The following is a 16,378-nucleotide window of genomic DNA, read 5'->3' on the forward strand; positions in this document are numbered from 1 at the left end:
ATACGACGTGGCGTGGTGTTACAATATGGTGTTACTACACAGCGTAACACCACATTATAACACCATGATCAACTCGAAACTGAAATATTTGTTTCACGCGACAATGTGGTGTTTGTCTTGGCGCCTTTTTTATTTGTCTGTCATCTATACAAAAGGGAGTCGATGAATGATTGAAAGTAGATAAAGAAACCTTTATCCGTCAATAACACCTAGGTTTTAGTGCATGCAGTGTAGAACGACAATAAGTCTTTGCAACCCAAGGGGAGGGGGTACGTTTCCGGGGGTCTTGAGCTAGAGAAAAGAATGTTCCTGGGATGTAGCCAAGTAAAAGTTCTTGGATTAAGATAAAAATTCAGAATTATGCACTCCAAACACGGAAAACACATATTAAATGCCAAAAATACGTCTGTCAAAAACTTTTCAATTGATTATGGAAACACCACCCTTCCAAAAAAAAAACCTTACGTGCTGGAACTTTCTTAGTGAGATATTCGTAATTAACATCTCGAAATCTACCCGGTACACCCTTTCACCCTCGTGGGAGGATTTTGATGCCGACCAGTGTAATTAGAACATAAACACTTATAAGCATGCTGTATCTCATGAATCTGATATCAATATAGAACAAAAGTTATAAAAAATAAAAGAAAAATGATGATGCTAAAGCATGTTATGAGATGAGACGAAACTCAATCGGAAATAAATATGAGATAATCACATTTCTTGATGGAATGTATTCGTGGATTTTTAACGGTTGTATTTACAACTTTTTGTGTATAGACTGCGTACTACCATGTCAGTTCCAAATATCTTTCCCTGAAAATATGTCTCGTTCCCTTCGAAAAAGCGACCAGCGAATGCCGCGAAACGTCTGGTATTAACCAATATACTGCCCACCCGAAAAACTAAATACTGATGAGGGAATCTTTTGTACTTATTAAAAATATAAAAAGAAAACTAAAAATATTAAAGTTACTACTTGTAAAAAAAGAGAAAAAGTAACGCGAAATATAGGAAAAATAGAAACTAATTAAAACGAAAGAAATTATTAAAGATACTGCACCTTAAAACTAAAAGTTTGCATGAAATTGTTAAAGATATGCTTCAATTCATGTTCTCAATGTTTAATTTTTAAGGTTTTGCTAACATTAACAACAAACAGCTCTCACAACACAGGAAAAGTGCCCATTAAAATTATCCTATTGTCAACTTCTTGGTTAGGGTGCACATGGTTTACCGGCTTCTGATCACGCTGGTGGCGGAACAAGTAATGAGGTTCAGTTTTCAAGGAGGAACAAAGAACTCGTGAACAAAGATATGTGATTTGTTGTGCTTTCCCGGAGAGTAATAAAAGCGAAGATTTTTTCGTGTTTCAAACCGAGGTGGGTATTTCATGCTTTCTCCTGAAAGTCGAACGTGACAGCCAACCAATAAGAAGACGCTGAGAGAATATACAACTCGTCCGAACCCAAGGAAGTATGCGAATAAAATGTCAATTTTGAATGGAAAGGAGCTTAAATTCCTGGATTCCAGATAAAGAACGGCTCTTTACTTGCTGAAACTTGGGAAGAAGAAAATAAGTGTTCAAAACCTTAGAGAACTTCACTTTTGGAGGATTAGGCACCTGGTTAGATTTATAACTGTTAAAAACGTCACGTCGTACATGGGTACTCCTTGAACTCCTTCTTCATTTTCTACAGCATTGCGTAAAAAACGCAGTATGATTATTCTACTTCCCCAAAGAATCAAATACGGTTTCAAACCGAGAACAAGTCAAATTGATTCACTGTAAATATTAAGATGGAAACTCACTGAAATATTATAAAATATGTAAAAACAAAAGAATAGCGTAGAAAAACGAGAACATTTGAAATTGATCAACAGATCAAAACTATCGCGGTCCACGATATCCAGCGGTGTCCTTTTAGGTAAAAAAAAGTGTCTCAGTAAGAAATGAACCTTAAGTTTCGTTTCGTTTCCTGCAGGCAATGAGGGAGATATTTGTAGTTTTGATAGCAATGATAATAATGATAAGTACTCTGCTAAAGTCTCCAGCAGTAATTACATACGTAACGCGTATATTATTAAACAGCGAGGCGGATTTTACCCAAAAGGAGATTATTGGACGTTTGATTTTGATTCTGGCAGCTCCGTAGAAGAGTAATAAACAGTGGAAGGACGCTGAACTGTCGAATGAGGAATAGATTTGAGTTTTCATTCTGCGGTAGAGTGGTGTGGTCCTTGAGAAGGCGTAGCAATAAGAAATATTTAGTCGGGAAAGACGCCATTGCTGTCATAGGATCGTATATCTCCGGAGGTTGCCAGAGAGTTTAATCTGCTGGCTCCAGCCGTTGCGATGGCTGCACAAAACAAAACGCCAATATTACCATCCCATCTCGCGCACAAATTCCTTCTCCATTAAGGCTCCAGATCCTGAATGATGCTGGTTCTCCTTAAAGTAAAACCCTGGAAACCTAGAAGGAGTACATCGTCTAACCCTGTAGAAAACATCTGAAGTCTTAGTCAAAACCCTTGCTCCTCTTCTCGATCCACCCCATAGTGAGGATGTTACAAATGGTGTGCAAGGGTCTTGTCTTGAGAAGGGATGGCAAGGAAAACTAAATGAAAGTCCAAACCAGTAAAATTTCAATGCTTTCGTTCCCAGGAGCGAAATGTAGAAACGAAACGAAATGGCTTTAAACCTGGGGAGCTGAACTCAGGGCAAAAACAAAATCGGAATCAAAACTACTTCGGGTAAAACTAAACTAAACATCTCGAACGAAACGAAACGCAGATAATGTTTCGCACCGGAGGGACCACGCGCTTCACCTTAAAAAAGTTTAGTTTCGACCCACACACCGAGTACGAAGTATGGTTGAATAAAGTAGAGGTTCGGCCTACCGCCATTGGATGCATCGATCAGACACTCATATTTTTACCACTAACAGGAGAACGGTGAACGCAAACTGGCCATTCAATTTTCAAGCTCAATGTTTTTAACCTCTATATTCTGTAATGAAATGGATCGAAACTATTCCCTCTTATCCCCCTCCACTCAACTTTTGGAATCGAAACTTAACTATGAGCAGCGGAGTTTCGATTGATTTCTTTTCGTTCCCGGGTCGATACTAAACTCTTTGGTGATTTTAATTTCATGCAGGAACCCAACTTAACCTAGTCCTCGTGTTATCGTTTCCCTCCGGGTCGAAACGTAAGATTTTCGTTTCATTTCACTTGCCATCCCTGCTGTTCGGGTGAGGAGTCCATACATTTTGAAGATGAAGGCAGCATCGCCGTAACAGTGCTGCCATTACGCTACGTGAACATGCTAGATAAATACTTTGCAGAAATTTTTCTTTAACATCCAAATTAACGCCTACTAAACACCTAATATGATTTTGTCTTTTCTCGGCGCATCACACGGGTGAAATCTTCTCGAGTTTTCCACCGAGAGAGTTTGTTGACGGCCAAAGTGGGATGACGCAGAGGCAGCCATCGAAACGACGACCTGAAAAAAACTCATCCAGTTCATATCAGTGGACTTGTTCTCCTCAGAAGGAGATCGCCAATGCTAATGAGGCCCTTTACATTTCATTGGCAGCAATGAGGAGATCAAATAAGTTGAATAAATACCAATAAGCAATGGTCAAACCTTTCAGTGAGAGGAATGACATGAGAAGAGTGTTCAATGAAAGAAAGAGCGAATACCTTCCTCGGCTAATGACGCCGATCGAAGATAGCAATGCCAAAATTCTGGAGGGAACACTGTGCCACACTAACAAGAATCATTTTAGCAAGTGCTGTCCACCACTAATGAATCTTCGACATAACAAATATGTGCACTTCAATAAGTATTTTCAACAGCCTAAACGTAATAAAACCAAAGCAATCAATCAAGCAAATGTGTTCGGTTGTGTATTTTGTACACCAAGTCAAGCCTCGCCACCTATAGGCGTGCCACGGAACTTTGGGTTTACGATTTCTTTTTGGTTTTTTTACTCTGCGAACGGGAGTGAATTTGTGTTTTGTGCAGTTTGAATTTGAAGGTGATAACATCATCCTAGTGCAACACCGGGAGACGGAGTCAACGGCTTGCGTGCGGCGTGAGCTGGTGATCGGTGAATGGCATGCGCCAGCATGGCTCGACTGGTATCGTTGCTTAAGGAATTTATTGTGATAGTAAATTCATCGTAAACAATTAACACACAGTTCCATAAGAAATCAATCACGTTTGGAAGTGATCACAATGAAAAAAATGAAAAGATTCAATGAAACTGGCGCATTACGAGTGATAGAGTGTATATGGAACAATCCTTTGTCCCTCCCCTCCTCACACCAGGCGCATTTACACCCTCCTAATCTCTCCACCCTCGCTCTCTCTCCCGTTTCTCACTCGTCCATCGGAAAAAAATCTTCACATATGTAAACATTTCACTCCCACATTACATTAGATTCCTGAGGAGAACGGCTTCTTGAAACTGTGACAGAGGACTTCACGCCAGCTGAAGTTTGGCGAATACCCTTCGACTTGTGCGAATTTAGGGTTAAATAATAAACAAAACAAATGTGCATTAACATTTCTTGCACCAATCGAAGATTATAGAAAACAAATTTACTCGAAGAAGGGCTATAAAAGATCACCGTTGTGCGAGAGTAGAGTTAGCCCCTGTCACATAATTCAGGAAGAATTGAGCCGCGGAGAAACTTCTTTCCTTGTATTCCTAGCCTTGTGAAAAACTTCAACTATTAACATTTACTAAAACGACTTACTTACACCTGAAGCAACATGTGGAAAGAGTATAATGTTGTATTGGCAACGTCCACAGGCCCAGATATTGCAAGAGATGCATGGGAATGGAGGGAAGGGAGTTTTATTGAAATTTGAAGTACCTTTCAAGTAAGACAATCACTACGGTAAAATGGAGAATATATGAGAAAAGAACCGAATGATAGCAAAGAAATTAGCATGAAGGGGGAGAAGTACGAGATTGCAATGATACATGCACTTATAATTCAATTCTCATCTCAGTAACAGATAAAACCTTGAAAGCTCAAATACGAAGGGAACGGTACTTGACCGTATAACTCTACACCATTGTTACACAAAAACAAGTTAAATAGTCCTGAATACTAAATTTTTACTCAATAAATATTTTATGTGAAATGTATAAATCACGGCCTCCATCCTAGGAACAAATGGTGATTTATCATCATTTAGATTGAAATAACAAAACCGATGTCTTATGATCTGTCATTAAGAATCTAATCTACATCCTACAGACAGTATCATTGTAATTCGGGTAAAAAGATATCCACGTGAAGCAAATCGGGGAGTTCAATATCACATTGACGAGGATATATAAATCAGCTTTTCCCAGAAAAAGCACAGTCTCTTTTCCCAAGCATCGTAAATATATCCGTCAAGCAGTACCTGCTCAAGGAACTTTCAGAACCACGATATCTAAACACGAGCACTTTTTCCACAAAATCTACAGCCCCGAAAATATAAAAGCCACTCAATTCGTTTCCTGCAACTACCTACTCTTTCTGTAACTTTCAAGCATGGAGGTAGCTCTCTTTTTATCTCCATTATTATTATTACCAACTTTTTTATTCCTGCAAGTCCCCTTCGTGGCAACGCAGGTGTGGAAGGGGAAAAAAAGAGGGAGCTTAAGGGAGAAACGAAAAATAAACGAGACATTCACAGGTTGGCGAATGCAGCATGGGGTGGGGTGGAGTGGGAATGGCGGTGAAAAATCAAAATCAAGCGAGCACAGGCTGGCGCAGGAGGAGAAAAAAAATAAATATATTTCCAGAAAAAGGTCCCGGTCTTTCGCTGCTGAAAGGATGGAAAATAAAACAGAAAGAAATTATAAAGGAGAAAAAAGGAGCTTTGGTGGAGCTAGGGAAGGGGATTTAAAAAAAAGGTGAATAAATAAAGGAAGAATGAAATTTGGTATTGGACACGACCCATAAGGAGGCCATGCTCATTACGGAGGCAGCAGCGTTCATTAGTACAGGCCAGGAGATAGAGAGAGGGAGAGAGAAAGGTGGAGGCACGCTAGGAGGAGTAAATAGGGGTAAATCAGGAGGGATGGGGGTGCAGGGGGAGTGCCGGCAGCAAAACAAACGCGCAGAGCACCCCGTCTGCACACCTCCGCGTCTAAATCTTCGTCTACATGCAGGGACTGGGGACGAGACTAGGTCTCCGGTTGGAGCATGCGGTGGCAGCTGCATACTCCTCCGCTGGCAGTTGATTTAAGGACCCCGAAAATATAAACCTCAAAGCAAGAGCGCGTTAATTCGCAGCGGGATGAATGGTAATCATATGCAAGCATTCGGGAGTCTGGGAATCTCGCGCGTAATTATTCATCACTGCATGAATTACCTCTTTCGACGACTTCGCGCGCACAATAGTGCAGCTTATTGCCCGAGAAAGGATGCTTTCTGAACTGCATTAAACTCGCATAAGATCGGTTGCTGGAAAATTTGTCAGACTTAAGGGAGATGACACAAGCAACTCCAAGTACAGCAATGATTCCATTGATTTTACGAATATTTCAAACGAAGTTTTATCTTAAAAGCTAGATTAGTTAGGTAATTAACGATTTATAACATGGCATGCAAAAATTTTATTATTTTATTATCACTTCATTTTTCGCAATATCTTAGTATTATCTCCTATACATAAGATAAAATATTACACATCAATATTCTTGTGGACTCAGTTACTAAACCTAATACAAATCTCCAAGAAAGAAACTAGGTTAGTGCCTATCTCTTAAGTTATAATAAGCAGTGAATGAGTTACCAGATGTTTCACTGATGATCTCTTTCCACTTCAAATGCACTTTGGCAACTCATTGCTCGAGGAAGGACGCATTCTGAACCGCATTCAATGCGTTTAAAGGATCGTGTTGACGAACTATTTCTTTTGTTTGTATCCATGCGCTCACTCCGGCCGGCCAATAGAGTCAGTCAGCATCGCGCAATCGTCTCGGGTGGACGTGTGGGACAGTTCCCAATCCTTTCAAGATCCTTTAGTTTACTGTGTGCTCTTCTTACTAGTGTACTTTCATTAAAAGAATCCTGATAACAAACCAGCGCTTTAAATTAATACAGTCCACTATAATTCAACACCCAAACAGATCGGTTGATCAAAAATTTGTTAAGATTAAGAGAGACGATTACAAAAGTAACTCCAAGGACCACACTAATTTAAGATAATGCTTTAGCGAATACCTTACCTGGAATGTTATCAAAAAGTTTTTGATCGATTCACACTCTAATGTTTAAGCCTCAACATCAACTCAGTGGTGGCCAATTATGACATAATTTGACCGAGAGCATAATCTCTGGTGTAACTCATCGGTAGGCACTAAGGATTCCATAAGTTTAAGTTATAACCGCATCATGGAGTACTTTAATACCTTAATAAAAATCACCTCAATATTTGCAGTTTATGCGAATTTGCAAAAAATCTTACGGCAGAATACGTCACTGAGACATCAGTGGACAAGTAATAATGAATTCACACCAGTCGGAGTGCCCAAACTAAGAAATATTTAAAATGCAGGAATTCTCGTGCCATCCACTGGGCCAGGTCAAAAACCGAGCGAAAATAATTCCTGCAAATAAGTAACCAAAAATGCCTGCGATTCCACTTCAATGCTATTTACGATTTTTCACAAAGGATAACCGAGTGTTAAGAATGAAAAAAGGAATATAACAACGACTCAATTGATCCTGATGTTAAAAGTAAATTCCGAACGATAAAATTACTAAAATAAGTATTAATTTCACACCATTTTTATGCAACTTTAGACATCATCAGGGATAAGACACATAATGTTTGTTCCTAGAGTACAGGTTTTTTCGCCGTTTGTAGATGCAGTTTTCAAGGTCAGGAGACCGGCAGTTAAGAGATACACAATCTCTGATTTCATGCTTAATGATGCTCACTGCGGTGGAAATGGTCGAAAATTAAAACCTTATTTTAGAGGGATTATTGGACAAAGTTTATTAATAGCATCAGCAGTGAAATTTCAAGGGATTGAACCTGGAGGCATTCCATTTATAAATTATATCCATTAGAAATGCGATAAATATTGCATTACCTCATTTAAACCAACTTTTCCATTATTTTTTTGCAATATTGAAATTTTTCCTGCAAATGCGAGTATATTACGAAGAAATTATTTTCATTACAAATGTATAGCTAATACAGCTTATATTTCATAAAGGTAGTTAATAAAATCTGTTAAAGCAAATTTTAGCGATAGCAAGAGGAGAATAAAGAGCGATTGTTGACCATTCTTCCTTTAAAATATTAAACATGTACTCGAACAACCTCGAAAATGTTTTTTCTAATGAAACTATAGATCATTATTGGCACGTACACAGGAATTATCTTCCTTATTTTATGAAATACAATACAAATTTTGCACGCGAGCCTCCATTTATGCTTGTTTTTTTTGCAGTACGCGAGTTTGAATCCAATCAATTAAGTATTATTGTTAAGACCAAAGGCAAAATTAACGGCTAAAACTCGATCAAGTGTGGTATTTAAGCTTAGTGCTAATCACTAAAATCTATCCTTTGGCGCAGCAGGAATAGTGCTGCCCGGTAATATGAAGAATAGTACACATATCCTACGGCTCTATCACCAAATCTCACTGCCGCATTTCTACTTGGGATGCGGTAGAGGTCATACACTGATCTCAGTTCATCAGATGGGTCATGAAATATTGCCACCCTCCGGCTCCTCCATTTATGAGGATGATCAGGCCCAGCGCTTAAGCATCGTCATTACCTCCCATCGTGCTTCGAGGGCTTGCCAGAGCCACGGGTGCATCTGAACGACACTTCACCATTTCCAATCTTCCTCCTCCATTACCATTTCTACGCCAAGTGAGGTCATAAGAGAACATATTTATAAAGCCTAAATTATTAACTAACTTGACGTCAAGAGCCACTTGATAAAAACTGCGAAGCATGATCACTTTTGGTAAACTTAAATGACTTTTTTGCAAAATTTTTACCTGCTGGTATGTTGGAGACAATCTTCATACCTTAAAACACTGGTAATATTTCTCCTTTTTAATCCTTCAAGACATGCTGCATTAGACTGCCAGTTGAAATGTATACTGCTTTCACAAAAACCATTACTTAGACACCACTGGAAGGCACAATAGAATTGTTAATTTAATGAAGACATAGTTTACGTTGATGAAACTGAATAAATAGGTAAATAATACTATTAAGCATAATTCTCTTCAATTTGATATTTAAAATGAATTAGTCACGAACTTCTCAGTTTTTCCCAAAAATGCTGTTTCCTTTCCTAAGGGTGTTATCCTAAGCATTAGAGTCCACAAAAATGTCATAAAAAATAATGCAAAATATGCTATAAATTTTAAAAAAGAAATAGAGGATATAAATTAGGAGATTTGATCAAGACAGACAATTAGGTAAAGCCATTTCCTTCACTTCAAGAGAGGCATAGATCCCCTGCTGTTCAAGCAGATAGCAACGCAGCAAAATCAACTTATATACAAAAATAATAATATAATCCGAAAATTTTCACCTAGGCATATTCCAGAAAGGACATCACATAGCTGAAAATTTTAATTCTTTCATGCCTTTGATTTTGATGTGAATTTATATCTAGAAGCCATCAAAACGAACTCCAAATTCTTTTGATCCGAGGGTTATTAACTTCATGGTTTCCCCGCGACGATAAATACAATTTCAACGCCTTTTTAATATTGCCGGGCAGACGTGTGAGCTACCTTTTGTTGAGGTTACCTACTCCAGGCTACGTCACGCCCGATGTTCGTCGATATTAAGGGCCGGATGGAAAAGGACCACGCGTCTCCATGGGGTGTAACATGGCACCGCAGGGAGAAAGTTGTTTGATGACGATGATGAATGACTGTGCGCGCAGTAAGAATGGCCTTTCCGTCGAAGAAGGGACCCGAAGGACGGAGCTGCGGCGATGAAGCAAAGCAATAGCAGTCAAAAGGGATGGATTCGTCGTGGGCGAGCTGGGTGAATCAGCCTGAGGCGAAAAGCTCCCGTCAATAAATTGCACGTCACAGCCGAGATGCGCATTAAAATAACGCTGACACGGAAATAATGATTGAAGTGAACGTCCTTTTCTTTGAGCGCGCCACAGTCTGCAATGGAACAGGAAACCCAAACCCACCATACATTGTCGAAATATTTGTTTAAAAAATACACGGTATGTGGCTTCTACAAAGATACGTTTATTATCAGGCGATGAAGAGTTATGCATCAAAAATTATTTAATATTAAATAATAATATAGGGACAAACTATTAGGGGTTCTGTACTGGACTACTAGAATTTCTACAGCGTCTTTTCTAGTATTTATATAATTTCCATGGCTTACTGTAATTCTCTACGATGGATCGGAAATTTTACGTTTAGGCGTCCTCGATGGAGAGGCATTGGTTGAAATAACAGCGAAACTTTATATTCAACCTTAGCCATTGATAAGGAAGACAATAGCTCCTATCTATTCTATTGGCTATTTCATTCAGACCAACTGACGATAAAAAGACAATCCTAATAAACGCACACACAACTAACCTGGGGACAGCCCCCGGCGTCCGCGGCTTCACGTACGTTCCCTTACTGTCCGATTAGTTCCCATGCCGGCCGTCAAACGCTAGTAGTGCACTCGCCCGGTCGTTCCGGGCGTATAACATGGGTTGATATGGCTGTGAGGTAACTCGATGGACTATATTTCTAAATTTTTGTAAGCCGTGCTTCGCGCATGTACTCACCCTTACGCGCTTCAGTTTTAAAGAATATAAGTTAGCTTTATTCGTGAAATCTGGCGCAGTAGCTTCCGTAAACGGTCATAAAATAGCCTACGGAATCGGGTGTTTGAATTCTTGCTCCCACGGGGATAAATAATTTAGGTGTGTTATGGGAGGGATGGGACACAACAAGGACGATGGTGTGAAGATAATGTACCCACCTGAAAATGACATCGGTCCATATTCGATCGAAATTATCTAGCAATGGAAGCAAAACTGCGAAGTGTTAACGGAAAATATTGGTATGGTACTCTATAGCATGGACAGAATTATTAGGCTGAAATGAATGAAGCGGCAATAAAAAAGTCGTGACAATCTCCCTTTACTATTCCTAGCATTCCTAGATACTTGAGGAGAGACAAGTGCCGACCTAACCAAAAGGCTTTCGCGTAACTTGGCCGCAACAGGTTTCCACATGGAAGTGACTTCATGACTTTAAGCCGGTGATTGGCGTAAATGAGAGGTTCTATGAGTAAAATGGCATTCCGATGATATTAATCACTATTATTTGTAACAAGCATTACCGCTAAATAAGTCCTCTAACTTGTAAAACTTAAGACCGAATATTTACCTCTCGAGTTCCATAGCTTTGGCTAATTGATTTTCTTTTCCGATGCCCACTGAAAATCATCTTAATCTCCGAGAGAATTCTTTTCTCAGTAGCAAATATGCATTCAACAACTACCTACCACAATTGTGTCACCAATTCTGTATTACAGTGGCGTAACTGAGAATATGCTTTGGGGGGATGGAATGGCCTGGGGTAGGCCCAGTCAAGGGGGTCCGGGAATATTTTTGAAAAATTACATGCCTGGAAATACATTTTACATCTTTTTGGCACTACAGATTTAACTTTACCCAGATAAGGTTAGTACATTAAAAACCTAGACAACATTGTTAAAAAAAATTTTCTACTCTTCTTTTATTTTTTCTCCTATCTATCTCCTCAACCCCCCACCCCCATAGTTTTGCCACTGCTGTATTAGCTGCCCCATTCCTTGGCTAGATACCATCATGAATTCCTATAAACTCAAACTATTAACCCTTATGATAACTCTAACTGTAGTTTCATCATCTGGAAAGCAACACTTGACATACTTATACTTAAAGGCAGTACAAGCAAAAGAATGGTTAAACAATATAAAGTTGTGAATGATCAAAAAAATTTATTTCTACTAGGCTGAAATGAATAACATTTAAGTTTTCGAAATCTTTAAGTTTCTCCTTCTGGAGGCATACTCTCGACCAACCTCTGCATTCTCCACCCATGCAACTTGCCTCATCCTAAAATTGAGAAACCGAACAATGATGGCAGCAAACATCATTTCTAGATGCTCATTGCAGGGGAAGGAAAGGTCGTTCCTTTCGAGGACATCACTTAGAATAAGTTCACTAGCATTCCAGCTTTTGCCATGTTTTTCAAATAAATCTTCTAATAATTTCATAAAGTAAAATAATCCATCATTCGGATGCACAATGGAAGGACACTTTCTGCTCAGCGACCTAGCTAGAGCCGAGTGGGAATACCCCGGTGGATTAATAAATGCAGCCCGACACTCAGCACATTTTATCTTCTGCAGCATTGCGTTGCATATCACCCCAGAACAATAATATAAAACTCAGTCCAACCTCTGGAAGTGCGTAATCAAGATTGTCGGCAAAATTAAGATCCCAACTTTCACAATTTACTAATGATTTTAATTCTCCCTCTATCTTCTCCTCTATACCCTCACTTTTCAAGGGATCTTTTCCTTGATGTCAGGAAAGGTTTGGCTCACATGGAGGGAAATCATTTTCCACCGTGCAATTCCCTGTCCTAGGGGGATTAATGAGGCTGTTATATATTATTGGAAAATTATCACGAGGAATGCACCTCTGCCACTCAGCTCCCAGGCTTTCTTCCCTTGGAACCAAAAAGACATGCACCTTTTCTGAGTTGGATTTATAACCAGAGGTACAATCTGGCAGGATACATCTTCTGCCAACCATTTTCCTTTTCTACCGAAATTGACAGTTTTTCAAACTCGTACACACTCAATAAACGATATACGATAAGAAAATCTGGCCTCCTTTGCAGGAAAGACTGTAAAAAAACGTGGTTTATCGCAGGGAATCACCAAAACGCTTACTTCCCGTATAATTACAAGGCTGACGTCGGGCGAGTGCATAAGTAGCGCCAACGGCGAAAATGACGAACTAATCGGACACTAAGGGTCGCATGAGCAAACAGGGGAGAGGTAGGAAGGAGCCGGGGGCTGCCTGGGGATAAAACGACATCTCGGCCACAACGAAAATTACCGCCAAGGGGATCGGGTTGGTGTGGCGGCTAGAATGTTGGCTTCCCACCCCGTGGGCTCGGGTTGAAATCCCGGCGGGGGCCGAGAATTTTCATAGACTGCCCGATCCCTGCTTGAATGTTGCGTGGAGGATATTTAAAGCGCAACTCTCCGTCCGTCGGATGGGACATTAAGCAGTGGTCCCCTTGGCGTCTTTCGTTAAGAGCAGACTAATGCCGTCGCCGGGTTTCTCTCCACCCTTCCTTCCGTACCCTTCCCTCACGGCGCAAATGACCGCTTCCTTCAAATGTCATACCAATTCCCCCCAAAACCCAAATTCCGCCTCCAATTTTCCTTTTTTTAACGTCTCCCAGGTCGCTAATACAAAGCGAGTGAATCGTAGAGACGCGGCAATGGATTTCTTTTCTTTGGTTACATACATCCAAGTATTACTTTCATGATGATTACATGCAATATACATCCATCAATATAATATACACAATCCACGCAATATACACAATCCACCATGAACACAAAATATGTACCTGATGTTTATAAAAAAATGTCTTCGGCTGTCACTTTTAAGAACCCAAACTTCCCACGTGACGCAACATGGAATTCTTGCACCCACATAACCCCGTTCCTTTCATGCGACAAGTCTTTTTCTTTCCCAGTGAGAGTTTAACCATTTTGAACACCTGCAACGAAGCCATAAAATGGGCCCAACATATACATGTTCCTCAGTTGGTCTCCAAGAGACTCCTGGTAAACTTCCCAAGAAGCATAGTAATCTCTTTTAGACACCACTTTATATCAAAAATATCTCACTGGTAGTATCTAATTAGGTCAAAAATGATAAAAAAATATTAACACCAAAAAAGATATTAACCAGATGCATCACTTTCACCTGAAATAATTTTCACTTGGCGATACATGTTTTGGATCTAAATATATAAAATCGATGTCTTTTAGACTCAAAATGACATATGATGCTACTTGGGTTACCACATACTTTCTTCGTAAGGAACTATTTGCTTAACACCCTGAAATCCCAAAATGTTATAAATAAAATTAACACATAATTAAAAAAATGCAAATATTACATCTGAGAAAACACTTGGTTATATTTTAAAATTTGAGTAACGTACCAATGCAGACGAGGATCTGCTCCTTAGAATGTCAGGATGTTGGCTAAAAGTTTACTAGAGCGTCAAGTAAAAATGCCGATCGCGAGGTAGTGATACGAAATGATATCATGCAGTGTTGACGCCAACAAACACAGCAACCGATGGCTGACAAGAAAGACGATTCGAAATTACACACTCTACAACAAATACCTATTCAGACCGCAAGGAAACTACCCCAAGCCCCACTCTTCTCATCCTGTTATCCTTGTTTTCCAAAGGAGAGCTCCCCATGTCCCTGAGATGCCGTGAGTGAAGCAGACAGACGCGGCAATGGACTTATTGACGGCGCCTCAATCCGTGGCTGATGCGGGAACCAAAAAAGCCCATAGGCTCGGTCGACGAGAAGCCGGTGCCAATAAAAATCTCATATATACATAAAAGGAAATATAGGATGGACTTAGCGTAAAGAAAAAAATCATATAAGCCAGAGTGTGAATGTTGGGGATCTGAGGAAAAAAATCACCAAGAAGACGCAAAAATCATTCAGGAGGGGAACCAACTCTGATAGGAACGTGTTTCATCATCCAGATCAAGGTGGAGCTTGTCGATACCGAAAGGAACAGACATGTGAATGCTGGCAGAAAAAAACCTATTTCGCATACTCCTCTGTAATTGGATTCACGCGATGTCAAAAATCGACGTATCTTGAATTACTCTCAGAAGTATCAACCAATAGAAAAGATTGCCATTATAAATAGATGCTCATGCTTAAATATCTTGACGGGCAGTATTATTAACAACCATTATTACAAACCAATGAAGGCAAACGTCGAAGGTAAAATAGTGGGCTAAGGAAAGCCTAGAATCAGATATTTAAGTTATTCCTTTTGATGTCAACACGCAAGGCAACCAGACCATTTCCAATTTATCTCACATTTGACCTCTTTTGTGACCATTTTAAGGAATGGCAGAACACCAAAAATGTAGAGATTTGATTACTCAATCTTTGAAAATTAAAACTCGATTTTCACTCGGTTTCTCTCGAGACTCGGTTTCAATAAAAATCGGCTTTTTCATCACTCATGGGGTAGTAGGTGGGAGATTTTGAGGTCCGGGGACATCTTTGGACGAGTATTAGCGAGGAAGGAAAGACGAAGCACCAATGCCACGGTGAAAATCACCTCACGCTGCACGCTATCACGATTACCAAATCAAATACTTAAACTTGGTCATTAAGAGACATAGTATTCCTTTCTCACTTTACCTAGATGGTTCAGATCTCAGACCAGGGGCAGATATAGGATCTCAGGGGTCATGGTCAGGGGTCACCTGCCACCCCCCAAAATTTTATTAAAAATTTTTATTTTCACTATTTTATTAATATTACGAGAAAACGCCCTCCTCTCATAGGGGGTATTCCATGCTCCCTGGGCCCAGGTCATCACTCACTCCCCCCCAAATTTGTTGCTTATTCCGCCCCAGTCTCAGAATCAAGCGCATCCTAAGTTCAAGCTAGCTTGCGTATTTTCGTAATTAACTTCAGATCCACTCACTTGAGATAGAGTTATTTTGGTATCATTCAGTGGTAAAATTTACAAATTAATGAATTTATCTAAACTCTCGTTACTCAGCAAAAACAGCAATGCTGGAGTAAAATATCACAAGTGTTAGTATTTCTAGGAGAGATAATTTCATTCCACATTATAAGTCGTCGACGGCGGCCGGCATCTTGAACCTTGGCGACTCAATTTGAATCTATATTCAACTACTTAAATTCTAACACATAAGTTCTAGAATACGATACGAGTTCATTCTACGTATACAACGGATGAAATATAAATTTAAAATCCAACCTTAAAGATACTGTCTACAACTGTGAAACAATATTGACCTCGGAATAACCTCTACCTGAAAATGGAATGAAATTCGTTTGAAATATTAGTTACTGGAACCGGCAGTAGCACATAGTAATTTTTAGGCAACATCATATAATATTATTTACCACACACGTAAACTGCATTCATCATTTTGCACCTCTGTATTATATATATTAGAGACAAAAGGCGTTAGAGGAAAATTCTCTTCATTATACATATAAGATAACATTTTGTTTCACAATTTTTTTATAC

Source organism: Ischnura elegans, chromosome 10 (assembly GCF_921293095.1).
Source record: "Ischnura elegans chromosome 10, ioIscEleg1.1, whole genome shotgun sequence".
In the NCBI taxonomy this organism is placed as follows: domain Eukaryota; kingdom Metazoa; phylum Arthropoda; class Insecta; order Odonata; family Coenagrionidae; genus Ischnura; species Ischnura elegans.